Genomic DNA, 6,370 nt, shown 5'->3' with positions numbered 1-6,370 from the left:
TGAGAAGTAGTAATCAAGCATAATGGTATTCGATAATAAGAAATTGAGAAAATAAAATACAATAAATAAGTTGCCCGTATCAATAATTTTATTAATAACAATCAAAACACAATCTATTTATAAAATTGAGAATAAAAGAAAGTGAAACTTCCGTAAATTAGTCCATGCATGTAATAAAAAAAATAAAATTTATAACAAATTCCTAAAAGCTATTTATTTATACTTTACATGAATTTTATTTTACAATTTAGAAATATTTTTATTAATAACAATTAAAACTCAAAAGTCTATATACACAGTAGAGAATAAGAGGGGGGAAAAGGAATTTAGAGCCCGTTTGGACATAAGAAAATTTTTTTTTTTTCAAATTTTTTTTACTTTTTTTCAAAATCAGTGTTTGTTCATAAAATTTTTAATTTTCACTTGAAAATTTTCACTCAAATCACTCACAAAATTTCAAAAACAATCCAAAATTATATTCATGTCCAAACACAACTCTAAATTTCAAATACCATTTTCACTTGAAAAATATTTTCTCCCTATTTTGAAATTTTATAATTCTTATGTCCAAACGCCCACTTAAAGTCTCACAGACACACGCACATAGACATACATTATATGCATACTTAATACACATAATATTAAAATAATAATCATAACAAAGTAGTAATGGATTTTATCATAAATTTATAAAATTATTCTATTTATAATGTCATGAACTAAAAATATCATATATAATAAAAAAGTTATTATATATATGAAAAATTAAAAGTATGAAGGGTAAAATAGACATTGCGCTAGGATGGGAGGATGAAAATAATTATTGTTCAAAATAGGGGGATGAGTTTGATTTTTAAAAGCAAAATTGAGGGATGTAAATAATTTTTACCGGAAAACTATTGATAATTGGACATAAACTTTCTAAATGGGGAATATATTTCATGATCTTTAAAATGGAATATGTTCTGAATGATCCTTTAGAAATTAGAACTAACAAATGTTGTTGGTGAAATAGAGTAAGGCACCTGAACAAGATAAGGTATAAAGAAATAGAATAGGAAAACTCAAATAAAATAAAATGCCTTTATGATATGTAGAAATTATAAGATTTACCATTTGGGAGTATACCTACTCAAATTATGTTCTTTCTTTTTGCAATGAAAATTACGTATTATTTGCTCTGCTGATTTTTCGACTTCTTCCTTGGGAAAAGTAATTGAAATTTCATTAAAAAGAACTAATTTTAATTGAAATTGTTAACAATTTCATGAAATTTCTATATGTATCGATAAGCAAAAACTTTAAATTTTGACGATTATACTTGCATTTCTTATAATAGCGTGTGTATACGATCAAAATCGAGTTTTGCCCTTCGTATGATTAATCGAGATTGGAACATAATGATTCAAGGTTCATTATTGTAATATCGAGCCATGGTACGAAGAATATGTTGTCGAGCTCGAGACCGAGAGACCGATCAAGATCGAGGTCGGTCAAGATCGAGCTCGAAGACCCAGAGACATATCGAGATCGAGATCGGCTAAGATCGAGATCGACCAGGATCAAGATCGAGCCAAGAAACAAAAGGCCGTTACAGCCGCAATTAGAGGGAGAATCACGGCACGTATCAAGAAGAGGCCGATTAATTTGCCCATCATGAGAGTCCTTACTATATTTAGAATTGTATCAAGAGTAGAACTTCTCTACTATGTAAAAGGGTCTAATCATTTGTAAAGGGGACCTCAGACAGTAAAAAAGCAATATGATACTCTTTTCTCAAGGTTCTCAATACTATGTTACTTCGCTTATATTTCCTTTGTTGTTTCATTTGGTTCGAGGACCCAAGCTACATATCTCATTTGGTTTGCTTTTATTTTTCTTTACAGTCAATCTCAATATCAGTTTACATATTTTCTCAGTTTATGCCAAATAAAATCACGTGTCCTTAAAATCATATATAAATTTAATTGTTATCTGCTTTAAGGGTAAACAATTTGGCGCCCACCGTGGGGCTAAAGACAATAGTGATTGCCTGGTACTAATTTTCATAACACACACTACTTTACACTTGTTCTTGTAAGCATTTTTTATTCCAGGATCAGCATGTCGAACTCTCAAGCAGTACCCACACACATCGACAGTGGCCTTGGTTTTCATGACGAAAACGACAATGTAGCCGCCCCAGGAAACGAAGCGCTTCCAGTTGACCCCGAGGGAGTACCAGTTGCATACCCCATCGACGTCAGTTCCCATGTTGCCCTGAATGCAAATCTGGGCATCGACCCCCGAAAACAGCATCTGCAGAAGCGTTCGATCAGCCGGTCAGAACTCACAAGGCGGCGAAGAAGGCGGAATCAGCCTTCGAATAATATTCGAAATGCTGCAAGCTCAACAAGCTGCAATAGCACAACTTTAAAATCAGAACCACGCACCAAGTAGGGTCGAACTCGAGCCATCACAGGAAATTGTTCACAGGGCCGAACCAGCGCTTGGGAGGTCAAATGGGAATGAGTCAGAAACCGACCCCGTTATCATAAAAATGTTCGAGGAGCTGACAAAGCAAATTGAATCAGGGGAGAAAAAGATTGAAGCGAATGACAAAAAAGTGAAAACATATAACACCCGAGTTGATCAAATTCTGGGAGCACCACTGATTCTGAAGGGTTTGGATTCAAAGAAGTTCGTACAAAAGCCCTTCCCCCGAGCGCAGCTCCTAAGCCCATTCCGAAAAAATTCCGCATGCCATAAATTCCCAAGTATAATGGAACTACCGACCCCAAAGAGCATGTTACTTCTTACACATGCGAAATAAAGGGGGACGACCTAGAGGACGATGAGATTGAGTCCGTACTACTGAAGAAATTCGTAGAAACTTTATCAAAGGGGGCGATGATATGGTACCATAATTTACCACCTAACTCCATTGATTCTTTGGCCATGTTCACAGATTCCTTCGTCAAAGCGCACGCCGGAGCGATAAAGGTCGAGACTCGAAAGTCGGACCTCTTCAAAGTAAAACAGAAAGACAACGAGATGCTCAAAGAGTCTGTATCTCAGTTCCAAATAGAGCGCATGGATCTACCCCCAGTCGCCGACGATTGGGCCGTTCAGGCTTTCACTCAAGGCCTAAACATACGAAGTTCGGTAGCCTCACAATAGTTGAAGCAGAACTTGATCGAATATCCAGTTGTAACATGGGCCGACGCACATAATCGGTACCAGTCAAAGATTAGGGTCGAGGATGACTAGTTAGGGACTCCTTCCGGGTCCGTTTATCCAAACAGGACCATCGACAGAGTTTAAAAGGATATTGACCGGGAACCACGGTCAAACAAAGATCGATATCAGCCATACGGTGGAGATCAGAGAAACAGTGGGCCTGGACGCAACCCCGGTCGAACTGATAGAAGAATTGATCAAAGACAGAGCTCTCGAGGGCTCGTGAGTAAAAGAGGTTTCGACAGAAATGTCGAACCCAAAGAAGCACCACGACTATCAGAATACAACGTCAACATTGATGCATCAGCTATTGTATCGGCCATTGGGCGCATCAAAGACACGAGGTGTCCCCTACCTCTATAGACTGATCCGGCCCAGAGAAATCCTAATCAAATGTGCAAATATCATGGCACCCATGGTCATAGAACAGAAGATTGCAGACAGCTGAGGGATGAGGTAGCCCATTTGTTCAACGAAGGGCATTTTCGAGAATTCTTAAGCGATCGGGCTAAAAACCATTTCAAGAACAGAGATTTAAACAGACAGAATGAGCAAGAAGAGCCGCAACACGTGATCCACATAATTGTTGGAGGGGTTGATATTCCTCAGGGGGTCGTATTCAAACGCACCAAGGTGTTGATCACGAGGGAAAAGCGGACTCGAGATTACGTACCAGAGGGGACCTTATCTTTTAGCGACGAGGATGTAGAGGGGATCTTACAACCCCACAACGATGCACTGATAATATATGTCCTTATAAATAAAATTCAAGTTAAACGTGTTTTGATTGATCGAGGTAGCTCGGCCAACATTATTCGATCGAGGGTCATAGAACAGCTTGACAAGATCAAATCGTGCACGCAGCTCGAGTATTTAACGGCTTCAACATGGCAAGCGAAACCACCAAGGGTGAAATTACTTTGCCTATAAACGTGGTCGGGACCATCCAAGAAACAAAGTTCCATGTGATCGATGGTGACATGAGGTACAACGCCCTGCTCGGAAGGCCTTGGATCCATAACATGAGGGCGGTGCCCTCAATCCTTCACCAAGTTCTGAAGTTCCCGACGTCGGAGGGAGTCAAAACAGTGTACGGGGAGAAACCCTCCGTGAAGGAAATATTTTCAGACGATGAAGTGATACCAGTATCGGCACTCTCATCAACGAAGGGATCTAAGGGAAAACTTGAGGCCAAATAGCAACCACATATACCAGCTCGACCCAATTGCAGGAGCAAGGGATCGACGAAGATGATGACTACTGGATCCCTCGATCCTTTGTAGTTCCCGATGACTCTGATGCCACCAAGTCAATGGTCGAAGAGCTGGAACAAATCACACTAGACAAACATCAATCTGAACGAAAGGTATACCTGGGCACGGGGCTAACCCTCAAGCTCAGGAAAAAACTTATTCATTTCCGTAAAGCTAACATGGATTGCTTTGCATGGTCCCATCTCTATATGACAGATATTCCACCAGAAATTATCACTCACAAACTAAGCCTGGACCATAAATTTCGCCCAGTAAAGCAAAAAAGAAGGCCCTAGTCCGAGGTCAAACATGCCTTCATCAAGGACGAGGTAACCAAACTTCTCAAAATAGGATCCATTCGGGAAGTAAAGTACCCGAATGGTTAGCAATCATAGTGGTAGTCCCTAAAAAGGGAAACAAACTTAGAATGTGTATAGATTATAAAGACCTGAATAAAGCATGTCCCATGGATTCTTTTTCTTTGCCAAATATCGATCGTATGATCGATGCCATGGCCGGCTATGAGACTCTCAGTTTTCTCGATGTCTACTCCGGGTATAACCAGATACAGATGAACCCGGAGAATCAGGAAAAGACCTCGTTTATCACTAAGTACAGTACCTACTGTTATAATGTAATGCCATTCGGTCTAAAAAATGCTGGTGCAACTTATCAACGCCTAGTAAACCAAATATTCGAAGAACAAATAGGAAAATAAATGGAAGTTTATATTGATGACATGTTAATTAAGTCCCTACGAGCAGAGGACTATTTAAAGCATTTGCAAGAAACTTTCGATATATTAAGGAAGTACAATATGAAGTTCAACCCCGAAAAATGTGCATTCGGAGTTGGCTCGGGCAAGTTTTTTGATTTCATGGTGTCCAACCGGGGAATCGAGATCAACCTCGATAAAATCAAAGCTATCGTATGATTAATCGAGATTGGAATATGATGGTTCAAGATTCATCATTGTAATATCGAGCCATGGTACGAAAAATATGTTGTCGAGCTCGAGACCCAGAGACCGATCAAGATCGAGGTCGGTCAAGATCGAGCTCGAAGACCCAGAGACCGATCAAGATAGAAATAGGCTAAAATCGAGATTGGCCAGGATTAAGATCGAGCCAAGAAACAAAAAGCCGTTATGGTCGCAATTAGGGAGAGAATCTCGGCGGAAATCACGGCACGTATCAAGAAGAGGCCGATTAATTAGCCCATCATGAGAGTCCTTGCTATATTTAGAATTGTATCAAGAGTAGGACTCTCCTACTATATAAATGGGGTCTGATCATTTGTAAAGGGGGTCTCAGACAGTAAAAAAATAATATAATAGTCTTTTCTCAAGGTTCTCAATACTCTCTTACTTCGCTTATATTTCTTTTGTTGTTTTATTTGGTTCGAGGGCCCAAGCTACATATCTTGTTTGGTTTGCTTTTATTTTTCTTTACAATCAATCTCAATATCAGTTTGCATATTTTCTCAGTTTATGCCAAGTAAAATTACGTGTTCTTAAAAACACATATAAATTCAATTGTTATCTGCTTTTAGGGTAAACAATGTGAATTTTAGACATAGCCACTTCTTTTAATAAGTTAATTAACTAACTAATAATGATATAATAACTCAACATGAATACAGAATTTTTTTTATTAGTTCATTTAGCTGCCATTTGACCTAAGATTGATTGTACTAAGTCAAGGTGAAGAGAAAAAAGTCAGCCTTAATTAAGACAATTTTGGTAATTAAGATCATATACTCATAGTTGTCAATTGCGCATTAAATTTTGATTTTCAATACCAACAAAAGGGTAATTAATGGCAAATAATCATGCGACTTCATACGCAAAGACCTAGTGATGTCCGAATTAGAAATTTTGAGCTGATTATTTTGTTATT

Source organism: Nicotiana tabacum, chromosome 9, assembly GCF_000715075.1.
Source record: "Nicotiana tabacum cultivar K326 chromosome 9, ASM71507v2, whole genome shotgun sequence".
Lineage (NCBI taxonomy): Eukaryota > Viridiplantae > Streptophyta > Magnoliopsida > Solanales > Solanaceae > Nicotiana > Nicotiana tabacum.
Note: the sequence above shows the minus strand (reverse complement) of the source record.